At 44.7% G+C, this 15,545-nt stretch overlaps 1 protein-coding gene across 2 annotated transcripts in view; it reads right to left on the reverse strand.

Annotated features, from left to right (window-relative positions):
- DAG1 (dystroglycan 1) overlaps positions 1–14,588 on the reverse strand; it is a 150,684-nt gene extending 136,096 nt beyond the window's left edge. Inside the window, exon 1 of one of the 2 annotated variants that reach the window (XM_086938818.1) lies at positions 14,164–14,588. The gene's annotated coding sequence lies outside the window, so the exon portion shown is untranslated. Of the gene's footprint in view, positions 1–12,797; positions 12,905–14,163 lie in introns of those variants that run through there. The other variant, XM_086938819.1, reaches the window with a different exon arrangement.
- Positions 14,589–15,545: the final 957 nt, after the last annotated feature.

A 15,545-nucleotide genomic window follows, 5' to 3' on the forward strand; every position in this document is an offset into this window, starting at 1 on the left:
TCCCGCATGCCAGAGTCCACAGGGCCATTCGTCAGGAAGTGGTGCGTGGCAGCGCAGACCTCAGCGTGCGCCGGCCCTGTGCGGCTGGGTCGTTCTTTCCTGATAATCAAGGGTCAGTTCCGGGGCAGCTAGAGAGAGACCTCTTCCGCTGCAGAAAGGTTGGCTGGCCCACCTTTTTTGGGGCGGGTTGTGTGTTTTCTAACCAATGGCAGGGTAAACTGGAAAATACAGCCGCAAAGACTCTCCAAGCTCCGCCTATCATCCTGTCAATCTGTTTAACACCAGTTTTCCGATAATCTTCTCTTGTTTTGGAAATTGAAGTTTAATAGAAATGGACTTAAAGTAGAGACGCCCGGATGTTTGTGATCTTCATTTGGAAGTTTTCAGGTAAGGCATACATGCAGGAACATTCCGCCTGGATCCGGAAAGTTAATGCGTAGGATGTTATCGCTAACCGATTGAGTAAACGGAGGGTAAGTGAGGTACAGGAGAGCTAGGGATTTAGAAATACCGAAGACATACGTCGGATAGAAAAGTGTGCCAATTTGGAACAGGAGGCAGAGTTGCAGCAGAGGTTGGGGAGGCGTTGTAGAGAAGTCACGGCAGAGAGAGCAATACAGGGCACATGTATACTTAATGTGGCAGGGAGGAAAGAGGCACTGATTCAGGTCTGTGATTCGGAAAGAGTGACTGACTGCAACAAGATCGTAAATGTTGATGTTAGGCAGGTGGCAAACATGGTAGCTTAGGGCAGGGGAGGGCGCGGAGCGGGGAGAGGGAACAGATGGAGCGAAGGCTGATAAGGGGAGGGGGGAGGAGAAATGCGACACGGCGGGCAGGGGAGGGGGCGGAGCGGGGAGAGGGAACAGACGGAGGGAAGGCAGATAAGGGGAGGGGGAGGAGAAATGCGACACGGCGGGCAGGGGAGGGGGCGGAGCGAGGGCCTAGTGCGGCTGAGGGAACTGATGTGCACGCGCTTTTAAACTCAATGCGCATGCGCATTGAGCTTAAAAGTCACGGGCACTGCAAGGAATCGCCACGATTCCTTGCAAGTTGGATAAAGAGTGGATAAGCCCCCATAGTCTCGCTTGCTCGATGCGCATGCGCATCGACAGGCGAGACCTAAAAACGCAGAGGGCTTAGAGCTCACTGCAGTCTTTCCTGTGCTTGGCTGTACTGACGCTCATTTGCTTGCATCTTTTTAAATGACTTGCTGTCTTATGTTGTCCAATCCCCTGGAACAGTCTTTTTACCATGCTTTTAACTGGTTGACTTGTATTCTTCAAGTGTTCATATTTAGGGGAATATTTTTTTCATTAAGCACAATAGGGCGGCTCCTCCATGTGGGCGGAGGAGTGTCGCCCCACTGCTTTCTCGCAATGCGAGAAGCGGAAACATAAAATGGTATTATATATATATATATTTTTTTTTTTTATTTAACGACCCCCTCTCTGCGCGACCCCCCCCTTCTCTCACGACCACTATTTAATCCCCAGCGCACCTCGGTTGCTCCCACACCACTTGTTTTGTTTATTTTGTACATTTTTGGGAGGGCATACAAACTATAAGAAATGACTGTTAAACAATGCTCGGAGCTCCAAAATGAACATTAAGTACTAAAGTGAATCAAGTGCCACAGGATACCTCCACATTTATAAAAAGTACCCATCAGTTATCGATCGGTTCCGCCCTGGTCATCATTTGGGACGCCTCACACCGAGGAGAGCAATCCTGCAACCACTTGATGTTGAAAAAGATGTTTCCCTAATGTGTTTAATGGTGTAAGGCAACTCCCAGGAGGCTGTGTTTAGATTATCGGGATGGTGGAAAGCATGACGAATGATGACTGAAGATAGCCAGGCTTTCTTAACATATATGTGTTTTACAATGTCCCCATGAAACTATGACATTACATAGTAATGAATAGCATGACTAATAACACCGGAGAACGAGCATAGTAAGAGTATGCCATCAAGTTTCATAGTTGTATAATAGCAGAAAACTACATTTCCCACTAGGCTTTGGGGTCACGTGCCCCGTGCCACGATGAGCGGATTTAAGTCATCAAATTAGAATACAAAGATGGCGCCCCCCTCTGCCGCAGTACCTCCACGAGAAGGCCCAGAGGACGCCTGGAGTACCGACGGAGAGGTGAGCGTGTGTGTGTGTGAAATGAGGCGCCGAGCATTAAATATGCTATTACATAGCAATTTCGATTACGAATAGGTTTCTCTGTTGTGCGTACCATGTCGCTTGCCACGAGGGGCTTCTCCTTTTGCATTTATCTCGTCAAAATGCGATAACGATGCGGTGTCTGACTAGGGACACGGACTCAAATACGGGATAGCGTCAGTGTAAGAGGCGACCTTAGATGTCACTTGTTTTCTGAAATAGTAAGCTAGAGTGCATATTAAACATGTCCCCTTGGAACTAGGCGCTAGGAGGTCTCTTCTACTGGCGTCAAAGTACAAGCCATAAATGCGCATGTGAAACATGGTTTATAAGACACCATAATGATAGGGATACCATTTCTGTATTGTCAATCCTAAAGAGGTTTATCTATGAGAAATTTTCTATGCATCCACAAACCCTGTCTTCATGTACGTTGCATTGAAAGAGACCAATACATCTCATATTCTTCAATATTCAGTGAACCACTAACATTATGTTGTCAATCATATGTGACCAACACGGTGTGCGGTGTGACTGAGTGTTTATGTGTACTTGTTTGTTTTTATCACTTGTAGCGCGGAGCTCCATCTACCTGAGCCGCAGACAGGTGAGGGGTAGCGTGTGCCTCCTACCTAGAAGGTAAGCCGGGGATGGCCTAAATAGGAACCAGAGATGTAGATAATATAACATCAGTAGGGATATGTAGTTAACATACCCAATATGTGCTCGAACTAAAATATGTTTCTGGCCTGAACCTTTTTTGTTTTGCTTGTTGTCTGTGCCTGTTGTCTCCATTTTTCTTCTAGTAAGGTGGACCAGTACCTGTCAAGGGAACACAGGTTCACTTACAAGAGACGTAAAGCACGAAAATATTTTTTTTTTTTAATTGTATAACATATTTTAACATACCTCCAGTCCGGGGGCACAAGCAGTAGCGAGATGTGGTCCTGAAAAAAGCAGCAGGACACCTAGGCGAGTCCATACTCTGCAGAAACATGTCGACCGTTTAAGATCAGTAATAGTAGTTATTTGTTATATCTCAGCACGCATTTTTAGCTTTGGAAACATAGGAGATACCTAATAAAGTTTTTCTCTCCCAGTTCTCCAATTTTATATTCCCTCACTACTTTTTCACACCATTATTTGTTTCTTTTACGCACTGCTTTTCCGTTATCACGGTTATCTGCCTTACACCATAAAACACATTAGGGAAACATCTTTTTCAACATCAAGTGGTTGCAGGATTGCTCTCCTCGGTGTGAGGAGCCCCAAATGGTGACAAGGGCGGAACCGATCGATAACTGATGGGTACTTTTTTTAATGTGGAGGTATCCTGTGGCACTTGATTCACTTTGGTCCTTTAGGTTCATTTTGGAGCTCCAGGCATTGTTTAAAAGTCATTTCTTATAGACCTAAAGTCACTCATTGGTGTATCTACTGTTTGAGTGGGGAATGTGATTGTATTAAGTCATTAAACCTTCCCTTGGACCACCATCTGTAACGGTTGTGTTAGGGCATAGAAACTACTATTTGGTGCAGGGCCACTCCACAATATGCTTAAATCGGTAAAAATTACTTTATATTTATCGGTTTCTACCTATTGCTTCAAGTGGTCTTCACCAAGTTAAATCGGTAAACAAAAGGGCACCTGCAGGTGTGCAAACATCAATAAGCATGTACTTGTCTACAGAATAACAAGTGAACCAGTAGTGTTGTCGGGTGTACGAGCTAATGCACGCATTTTGAAGTCTTGCTTTGCTTATGGTGTACAGCATAAGTAAAAAGCATTGGTGAGATAGATAGATACCTTTTGGATAAATAAAGTAAATACAGCAAGTGTTGGATTAAATACTGACAGAACATTATAATTTGCTGTAGGAATTTGGTGATCCAAAGAGAACTCAGAGTTGGTACTTGTCACTGGGGGAACTGTAAGACTATTGGTTGATCTGGTTACCCTATAATATTAGAGCTGAGGCAATCGAATAGTCAAGATTTTGTATTTGTATTTATTTATTATTAACCGTACAATTAATTAAAAGCAATGCAGTAAAACACATTAAAAAGAGAAAGATAAAAGACAAAAGTGGTGGAGCTTCAAGTGGAATTTAATTGATCTTTCCACCCCCCCACCCCGGCGCCCACACAGTCAGCCTGCGCCTAGGGTCATTGTCATTATCATATGTCCTTGCTCGGGATTCTGGGGGCCCCTCCATGCAGCATGGGAATTAATTCAACTGTCTGTACGCCGTTCTCCTTGGCCCTCAGGTAAAAGCCATAATATGGTACAGTCTCAGTAAAATGGGTAAAAGGGTGCAAGGTCTCAGTGTTTGATGGGCGACAGGCTGCTTGGGTCAAAAGTTGAGACCCATTTGCTTGGTCAATTCTTGCATCAAGGCGGGTAATATTAGATGAGTGACAAATTAATATATTCATTACTTTGAGACTAGTAGCTCAATTTCCAGTGTGGATGATTCACTAATTCAAAACACAAGATTTATCTAAAGTAATTATTTACGTTCATGTCCAAAGTGAAAAGAGAAAGAAGAAAAAAAACATACGTGATGATGCATGCCACAACAGCTTATGTCCTTGTCATTCTGTGAATACCAACGCACCTCATGCCTTCTGGCATTTTCAGGCATCTGCTATGCCTGGTCATCCGTCTGTAACATTTGCATAATTAAGTACTTGTATTTCAGTTTTAGTGACGTCAATATAACTCTTAATAGGTCATTCACAGTGCATTTTTAACGTTTTATTAATAATTTTCTAGCCTATTGCCCAGCAGTTCATTACAACACGCCAATACAAACTGCATTTAACTCTGATATACTTTTTCTTTACAATGCATTAAATCAATCTCCATGCAGCGACTAAGAAATGGCTAAACTGAAAAAGTTTGCATGCAATATTTTTCATCCAACAGATTTTACTACACCCAAAGAGTTCAACTTAAATCTCCGATTTTTGTGATCAGCGCCCACGATAGCACGTGCTTGTGGACTCCACCTATAAAATGTGGGCAGGACCAATAATTAGAACTTTCTGGGAGCAAGTATGATCTTGAACAAAGCTTTGGAAGATATTTTGAAAACCCATAAGTGTCCCTCTTATGGAGGAAACGACTGGGAAATAATGAATATTAGATTATGATATTGATTTGGTTCTTTAGTAGCACACTTGTAAATAGTTCAGAAAGGAAAGGGGAAACTGCACGATGAAATGAAGAGCATAATGGGCTTGGAAAATAACTGCACTCAACGTTTGGGTTCATTGTTAAGGTTACAGGAGACCTAAGGCAAATTTCTGAAATTGATGGCTTCAAAATGGAATCATATTTTTCATATTAGATATACATGGTAATCCCTCTTGCTTTCGCTCAATAAATATTTAGAAAAGGAGCGGAGACTACCTTAAATGTATAATCTTTAGAACACAATGCGAAAACATCACAATGCCCTCACTAAAACTGGATGAAAACACATCCAAGATTGTGCTGTCTAGTTGACTTTTTAAATATAGAGCGTCACACTGCACTTCTGGCATTTCTAACTACTGTCAATAAATGGTATTGCTAATAACTAATTTAAATCATATGCACATTAACGAGCTGATGGGCTGAATCGGACTTGCCCAGATTCGGACTTGCCCAGATTCGAACTTCTGACCGACGGCTCACTGAATACTTCTGCAGCGAGCATTTAGCTCACCAAGACAATCAGCTGACAATGGCATAAGTCTCCAGGTACGTAATCCACTCTAGGTACAGAGGAATCCTTCCTTTCTATGGCATGGTTTAGAAACGTTTGTGATGTAACTTCACACTGAACTCAAGCTTTGGCCTTCCTTACTGAAGCTATAACACATTATCCCCGGAACACTGCTTACAGGTATCTAATCACAACTTTAACCCCTTCGCTGCCGCGGCTATTTCGCCGCAGCGCTAAGGGGGCGGGGCGGCCGCGCGGCGGTTCCGTGCTTGCGACGGAACCGCTCCGTCACGACTCGCGGGTGAGCTGTGCTTGTGACGGAACGGTTCCGTCACGAACCCGCCCGCCCATTATTTCGTCAGCGCAGGCGCGGCGAGCGGGCCGTGACGGAACCGTTCAGTCACAAGCACAGCTCACCCGAGGCTTGTGACGGAACGGTTCCGTTACAAGCATGCAAGGGGTTAACGTTCACAGTTTCCACAACAATCATAACTGAGATGCGTTTTTCTTGACCCAGTGCCCTCATATTATTCATAATCATTTCCCACGTCACATTTGGCATTCTTTTTTTCCTAAGGGGTGTCTTTTCACTCCAATCCATAATGATGTCACTGGCAGAGTATTATGTGGAAAACAGACTCCGATTACGCCATGATAAGTGGACACACGTATGTGGGTTTGGCAACAATTGCCAGTTTATCGCCTGACATCCAGCACTCAGACACACTATTCAAATGGGTTTCTTGATGTGGTTCTTAAAACTGTGAAGCAAACCAGACTAGTAAATGCTCAGCTGTTTCCTGGAGAATGGCTGTGCACGTGGGCTAGTCTGATGTTCATGGGAAGTGATAGAGGGGCCTTTTTATCAACCCTGGTAGCTTGAAGGCCCTACCTGGCCCTGCTAGAGTAAATCTGAAAATATGCTTGAAATCCCACAATTTTTGCTATGTATAATCAGCAAATGGGATCCCACAGATTCCCTTAATTTCAGGTTTATGGGCCCAAGCGAAAAGGCCAAAGGTCACACCTTATGTTAGCAAAATCCACTGGGCCTAAATCATTTTTAAAACGTGCCTTTCTAGTGTGCAGGACACAGCGAGGTAACTTGAGCAACTTTGGAAAAGTACAGTAGCCTTTCACAAGCGCCATTTCAAGACACCCCACTCTCACACGTACACGAGACTCAGCTGGTGCAGAGGCAGATTGACACATTTCAGGGACTTTCCACTGAAACACGTAAGTTCCGCTCGCACATATATTTTTAGAAATGTACAGGACAAGAAGTCTTTGTCTATGTTCTGGGGTCAAGCAGGGCCAACCAACCATTGGGACACCTGACCACTCCCACTGTCCTAGGACAATGCGGTCAAAGCCACCTGCGTCAGAAAAGGCGTCAGAACAGTGTTAGTTCTGCATTTTTCAGGTATATTAGATTCAGCCCGTCAAATCTAAAGCCAGAGCTCTGCTGATGTGACCCTTTCATGCAAGCTCTCCGGCTAGCCGATTGTCTGACTTGGGACTTCAAATCCTCTCTCTCAGGTGGTAGACTTCCTAAGCCAGATAATACTTTTGTCTTTTTATAGCTCTGTCCTTGCTCTGTATTTTCCATTCACACCCAATTCCTTGCATTTTTAGGTTCCCATAAACTATTAGGCCCTGCTGGGATAGTCTCCAAAGTTAAAGTGCTTCAAGGCACTAGACTTTATAAAGTGTTCTGCTTTCCCTAACTAATTTCTATTGTGCCTTTTAAAAGATCCCAGTCCTTTTTGCACCTTGGATTTCTTTAGAATGTTAAACTTGCTTGGGTAATTTCTTCAGAAAGCACCTTTGTAGGCGCTATGTTTTCTTTGAATGTATTCTGAGCCTTTTTGAATCGCCTACTGATTTCGATTATACCGGTTTACAGGTCCTCATTCCAGCCTGTTTTCTAGGCTCTTGCACATAATGAATGTGAACTTGCGTTTTGTTTTTATCCTGACAGATTAAAAGTTAGACTTTCAAACATTTCATTGCTCAGGCTGATCAATTAATAAATGCATTTTCTGATGTACTTGAGACTTAACAAATAAAATGCCACTCTAAATGTGATCTTTGTCATCTCATATCATTGCTCCTTGTTCCTCAGTGAAGTGTGCGTCGGTGACCTGTGACCACGGCTCCTGACCACAGCAGGGTGGTTTGTGCGTTGTGACTCGTGACCACACCCCAGAGGGCTTCCATTCTCCCTCAACAGAAGCATGCTGTAGATACTAGGCACTGAACTGAAAAGTTTCGCTCACCAGAAGTACTGGGGTAGAATTTGGGTACATCAGAAAAACTGCCAAATTGTTATGATCTTAAAAAGGTGAGACATGCCATCTTTAAAAAAAAAAATACGATCTATCACATGCAGAAACTTACAACTGCTGATACACAATGTCTTTTCTCTGTGCCCGTCATAACTGATAGCTGCATTTTGAGCTGTCTGGTCCACACCCAACAGGTTGTTTCGTAACCTAGGATAAAGGACACTTCAATGATCCAGCATTGCCACTCTGACCACTAACTTCTTTTTTTATTAAGATATATATTTTGCAGAGCTTAAAGTTGCAGTTTTTTACTACCATATTAACACAGGTAACAAGGCTACCTGAGTGTCAATCACTATGCCAAGCTTTTTAACCTTATCTTTGGAACTGGAAATCTACATCAAAGATTTGACAGTGGAGTGGCTGCTCACGGAGGCTGATTTTTTTTACTAAAAATCATATTTGGTTTTTTAGCTGTTAGCTTGCCGATAATTACAAGTCATACATAGCTAAAAGTCTACTAGTCAATGTTCCAGTTATCCATTTGCGTACGATCAGAAGAAAATTTAATATAAACTGGATGGGGATTGGATTGGCACCTGTATCCCTTGGAAAAGATTGAGAAGGGAGTAACTGCAGAGACAGAAAAAAGGCTGAAGCCAGAAACAAACTGTGGTACTCCACAATCTAGCCTAAAGGTAAAAGTTCCAAATTTGATCTGCTGGAGTCAGATAATCAGGAGACACTATAAGCATCTTGTAGCAATCAGTTTTTACCATTGTAGACAGATGCTGTAAAAATGTGTGGTGGTCCATTGTGTCAAAAGCCTTTGAAAAGTTTAATGCCACTGGTAAGAAAGTTGTATCGTTGTTGCAATAGAGAAAGTACCCCCCAAAACGCCAGGAGTCCTGTTTCTGCCCCCCACTGCATTGCCTTAAGTCCCCGCTCCCAATGAACTGCTGATTAACTGCGCATCCTGAGTTTTAAAGTTGGTAAAATCGATTTAGTCATTTTTTGTAACTACAAGAAGAATGTCAATTGGCGAAACATTTAATAAATCAGTGGTTGGGCTTTTGTGGACAGAAGTTTCCAAACCATTATAAATATCATTGCACTGGCCTCACAGACAAACAGACTGACTAAACAACAAATAAAGAGAGCATGTTTGAGCAGGTGGACGCAGGTTCCCTCAGATTCAGGTTTAGATTACTTTAATTTAAGATGTTTCAGTAGAGATGAATTTGACCAACTCTAAAGAGTTCTAATGGATGCCTCTGTTCAGAGAATGGGTGTTAGGAGACAATGACTGCATGTGAAATACGACCCTGACAGAGTGAATCTATTCAATTTTACCAACAAAGAGTACTTTAGATTCTCAAAGCTCTTTGGTGAGTATACCACTATATTCCAGGAGGACACTATGATATCACAGACTTGTACAAATGGCAATAACAGAATGCGAATGTTCGTGCCAGAGACTAAAGTTACTGAAACAGGTTTCATTGAACACAAAGGTAGGAAAAACCATGGCATAGAAACTAGACCAAAACATACTCTGATACCTCTAAAGTTTTCAAACTGGTCTGTAGTAATCCAAGACTATGAATTAATCTGGATCACTGAACCGTGGCAGCAGATTTTCCCAGCTCTTAGCAGAGCTCAGTCCAATTATCGGGAATTTATTACAAACAAATTATAGACCGGCTACAGCGGAGACATTTATAAAGGTAATTTTTAGCTCAACAAAAATGAAGAATAGAAAATGCAGTTAGAAATCATACGTTTAAAGGGATATAATATCTCTGAGGAGACAGTCTCCTCCAAGGAAACGTGTCAAAAACAAAAAATGGTAAAAACAAGTTAACTCATCAGTATGATATGGTTTGAGCGTATACAGTCAAGTATACTGTATGGTTTTAACCAGTGCGAACAATGTACAACATAGACTAAACTTTGGTGTCTATTATGTTCTATTTAATACCCATAAGAAAAAAATAGAAACACAAGTTTCGAACCAGCTTACCATGTGGGCAAAGTCAAGAAATATACAGGTAGACAATGATCAAAGAGTATCCTAACAGCACTAATAATGCTCACTGTGTTACTAAGCACTGAAAAGTGCATGATGCTTCTGATCATGGAAGTTTAGCGCCAAACTCTTCAGATATCACCGTTCCACAGCCTGTCGACGCAGTAGTAAAAAGACCATTAAGATCAGCGTTATATTCCAACTCGCTGCTTGAGGTCATCAGGTGCTAATCTAATCACTGAACCCAGAATAAAACTAAAAACTAAAGGCGTAAAGACCTTTTCATTCCTGGCTGCTAAGGCATGGAATCGTCTTCCCCCCAACCTTAGGCATGCCCCCTCAGAAAGCCTTTTCAGGAAACTTCTGAAGACATGGATTTTTTCTCAGTCCGACTCATCGGTCCTTGCAGCTATCTGATTCTTGCTCCCCATAGTTGACTCTCTGTGTGCTCAGCGCCAAGATGCTCCCTCCGGAGCGAAAGTAGCGCTTTATAAATACTAATAAATATCAAATATCAAATCAAACGGCTCACCAAAAGAAAATAACCACGAGCAAATAACTCGAACAGAAAGCTAAGTCGTTATTACTTGACATATATCAAACGAAATGTGCGATTAACATTAGTCCAATGACAAAAACACCCACTCTGAAGCAGAACCAAAATAACTTTTTCAATACACCAGAACTTGTTAATGCTTAAAAAAAAATATTTGTTTAAAGTCTAATCTCATATACCTACTGGATTGGTAAAAGTGGTTATGTTTAACCCAGAGTCCACCTCACACCAACACCCTACCTGCCATCACTTCCCACTCCAAGCCAGCCAGCCACCATTCTACATTCCAAAGCACAGTCTCCTGTATGTCTTCTCCGTTTACCCCTTAGTGCTATGAAGAAGTCTTCGTGTATCACCATAAACACATATGACACATCAAATAGCCTTTTAACTAGTGCTCGTTGGTACACGGAAGCTGCCCAAGAGTACCTTTAGGGCCATCCAAAGCTAAACATGAACTAACACACACCACCTTACTTCTCTCCCCCATTCTCTTCATCGACGCTTACCGCTCCCTCACCAGCGCTTTGAAGCACCGTTAGAGCAGCATGCGGTCCATGACATCTTTCTTTCACCATTCTATACGTTCTTCCTTTCTCCAGCTCCCATTGCAGCGTTTTGAAGTTGCAACGGGGAACACGCGATACACAAATAATCTACGACATAACACCAACAAACAATTCATTACTCATACAAAACCACTATCTCCACCAAACCAGACTCCACTGGGCACAATATCTCTATCTACATAAAATGGACACAAATATTCAAGGTGGTTTATTTAAGGTTTTAATTATTTACTTGAGCAATTTTTTGCCACTACTGGCAAAAGCTAATTGTAAGAATTCTGTCAACTCCCTGCATATGTATCCTGTTTGAATTCGGAAGTCTCCAATACTCAATGTAAGCATCAATATGAGCTTCTAAAAGCTGTAAACTTCGCTCTCTGGTATACGAATCCACACAGGAAAAAGAGCGTCCGTGTAATGGTTTTGGCAGCGAAGAGAACAAACGACAGTAGCTCTCAAAAAAAAAAAAAACAGAATTGCGACTGTCGTGACATATGTAGCAGCAGGGTGTATTCCCTTTAAAATATCTGCACTAACCAATCTTTGCACGAAGTCCGAGCTCGGTGTCTTTGCAGGTGGCACACAGACACCCAACGGCCATTTTTAACAAAATACTGCAATGTTTAAACAGGTTCGAAACCGAACTCTCGGTTTCACTATGAGCGGCTGTAAAGCAATCCCACTCAGACAACCAACCCCCACGCTCCAGAGCAGGAATAACATGTTAAAAATAGGACCTTGCGCAGTCCGAGACCCCTGCATTCCGCCTGGCCAAGTGAGGGCTCCGGTTGTGCGTTCTCGGCACCGCCCCCCCTCCCCCCGAACATGGTGCTTGGCTGTGTACCTTCATTCTTCCTTCCAAGCCACCTGTCCACCCCTGGCCTGTAAATGTACAACCACCCCGAACCTAGGCCTCCAGCCTGTACCCTTTACACAGCCTGTTGGCCTCTACGCTGTACTGTCGGTTCCATCGTCTGCAAATCACGACACGCCTTGAATTCCAAGGCTTGCGGGAGTTCCTGCACTGCATTCTATGCCTATGAGGCGCTCCATTTCCATGCTTTGCGCTCTCCGCGCACACACCTTCACTAATGGTCCCCCTTTCCCGCCTGCTTGCAGATCCCCAGGAGGTCCCCCTGTTCTGTCATACTACCCTGTCATTCAACAGTCTGTTCTGCCATGCCAAATATCCCGCAGGGGCTCCTAAAAAAAAAATCGAAGTCCGGTTGCCACCTCCCTCCGGAACACTTCCATTCTCTGCTCCCACGTCGTATGGGAACTCCTACTGCTCCTGTATCCCTAATAAGCTTTTATATCCTGGCTTCAGGTTCTAGCAGATCCTGTCTGAGCTACTCTTCTAACCAGCTCCCACACTCTTGAGTGCACGTTTATCCCAGGGCCTGTTCTCCGATCACATGAGCTAAAAGAGCCTCCTGCAGACTATCCTGTTATAATTCCTTCGAGCCTCACCAGATCCTGTAGATGACAGTTCTTGCATGTCCTCAAACCATGCAGGAGCTTCTGTTCTACCGTGAAACCAAACCCGGCTGAATGTGCCCTCTTCCTGCTCCCGCCGATGTTCTTTTTCTGCCCTTGCCCCGCGGTCCTGCAGGAGCCCCTGTTCTTCCAATTCACAAAGGACCCGTGTTCTGTCCGTGTCCTCGGAAGTTCCTTGGCTCCATTTAAGAGCGCCCGTCGTCGCTCTAGTATACTCCAGGTGATTCCGCAGGTCCCCCCAGCTTTCGCTTACTTCTTGGGCCTCCCCCACTTACTCCACACCAGTGCTTCACAAAGACGCTTCTGAGCTCGAAGTCAAGCTGGCTCCCCGCGGCCTCTGTTCATTCATCGCCTATACAGACAGTTCACAAGCCTCGCTAACTGCGGCCTAGCAGCAAGTCTACCGTTCAGAAAAATCCAGTAATCAAGGCTTTTCCCATGATGTGCCCGGAAAGAGATGTTAACAGCAGCGCAAGAGACACCTGGATTCAAATCCGATCATTGCAAGGTGCACGAAAGCAAAACACCCAAAAATTAGTCAGGGTCGGTGTGGGAGGATTCCTTGCCGGCACAGCACGAGATCATATCCGAAATAAAGGCCAGGATCACAAATAACCAGGCGACGCATGTATGATAGAGTAGGGAGTCACACCATCAACAATGGAAAAGAGACTAAAATATACCTCCAGGCACAGCAACACCAAGACACCAATATTTTTCCTCAACACACACTTTCCAGGGACAGCATCAAACCAACAAGACAATTCATGAGCTACGCAAGGACAATAAACACTAACAAAATGCACCACCAAACTGCCCTTCTGAAGCAGAACCAAGCCACCCCAGATAACACAACTGGGCAACGCATTGAGGCAAAACGCCCCTTTCCAGGCAGCAGCTCGAGGACAGTAATCTACCAGATCTAACATCCCTACCACACCACCAGTACACACACACCTTTGCATGGCAACACCGAGATAAATACCACCCACTTTCCGGTGTAGTACCGCCTCCTCAGCGGCAATACCACCAGATACACGGCAATTAAACCGCATTCACCGCCAGCTAAAGCACTCATTCATCCGCACTCAAGGCATTACCAACGAAAGTCTCTACACTGTTTCACTGCATCAAGTGTAACCCCCACCCATCTTTTCGCTGCAAAACAACCTTCACCATTCCAGGTTAAACATTACCTCCAAATGACACCTTGAAGCGATATGCGATACCAAGATACAAACAGAGAGAATCCCGGTGAAATAGAACTGGAGGAACGGATGCCCGGGCCCAGTTGGTGAACGCGCGCACTGCCCTAGCACATATTCCGTCAGACACTCACCCGTCTGGTCCAGCAGGTGCGGCCTTTCTACCACCGACGTCGGAGATCCACGAACAACTCCAGTCGCTGCCCGCCTCCTTCCACAGGGCCTGGGCACCAACCTATTGCCACCTCCGCGGCGCGCGCGTTCTCCCTCCGCAGCCGTCCAACGGCTGCAGCGCGCGACCAGCAACCTGCCAGCGGCGCGAGCCCGGCGCGCGCCCAACACTGCAGCCCTCTGCTGCCCGGCGCGGAAAGAGCCAACTGGGCCCTTAGTAGGGGACTAAGGTCCCAGAGGACCCTGCGCTGATAAACCACTCAAGCTGCCGCGTCAATTAATTCCCCGCGTTCCGATGCACTGGTTTCCAGACTCGGGCCTCTCCTCTAGCCCTCTCGATCCACACTCTCTTTCAATCTCCGACTCCCTCTACTCTCCCCCACCTGCGCTATTGGTTTGCCCTTCCTGGACCGAAATCCCGCCCACATTTTGATAGACACACCTATAGCCCCGACGGCAAAAGAGTCTAGTCTAGCAAGTCTCGCCCATTAACAGTGGTTAGCCAATTGACTGCCCGCATTGCCCTGCAAGCACCGCCTAATGTGACAACCTTCCAATCGGCTGGGACAGTGCTCTAAAGTCCCTGCTCACTCGCTGCCTCCCTACGTCAGCCGCGCCCCTTGTCGCACACGTCCTGCCCCTACATGGTTTCTACCCCTTGAGCTTTACCCAGGTAAAAACCAGTGAGTGAATGCCTGTTCTTTCATTATGGCAGCAATGTTCAGCCTCTTCTTTCGTCCCGCGGCCTCCAACCTAGTCCCTCGAGCTCGGTTTATAAACCGTTCCCTTCTAAACTTTCTATCCAGCGGACACTGCTAGGCCCTAGCGCCTTTCCAGATTAGGCAACAGAACATTTAAGAACCTGACGTGCTTAAAAAACACGAGGGCGGTCAAGGTGAAGGGAGGAGGCGTTCTAATGATGCCAGCGGCAGTGCTGTTGAGCCAGTCACACGGATTTAGCGGGGAGTAGGTCCTATAATAGAGCCATCTCTATGCCAGGGGGCGGTGTTGTAGGTGGCGACGTGACAATTTTTTTTCTTACTGGAGAATAAGTCCTCATTAATTCACGGTCTACGGTTATTTATTCTATGCAACCGTGACATTCAGGCAGTCGCCCACTATGACCACAACAATTGAGATCTCAGTTGTTTGGCAGCTTTGCAGGTAGGGTTGCCACCTGACCGTTTTTTTTACCGGCACCACCGGTATTATAGTGTCCCGACAAAAATAAGCAAAATCACAATAAAGCCGGTATTTTTTTTAGCCTTTACCTATGCATACTTGAAACCGCAAATATAAACAGGAAACACTCTTAAATGTGTTCTCCAGTGGCATTAACGATATC

This window comes from Lissotriton vulgaris, chromosome 9 (assembly GCF_964263255.1).
Source record: "Lissotriton vulgaris chromosome 9, aLisVul1.2, whole genome shotgun sequence".
NCBI lineage: Eukaryota > Metazoa > Chordata > Amphibia > Caudata > Salamandridae > Lissotriton > Lissotriton vulgaris.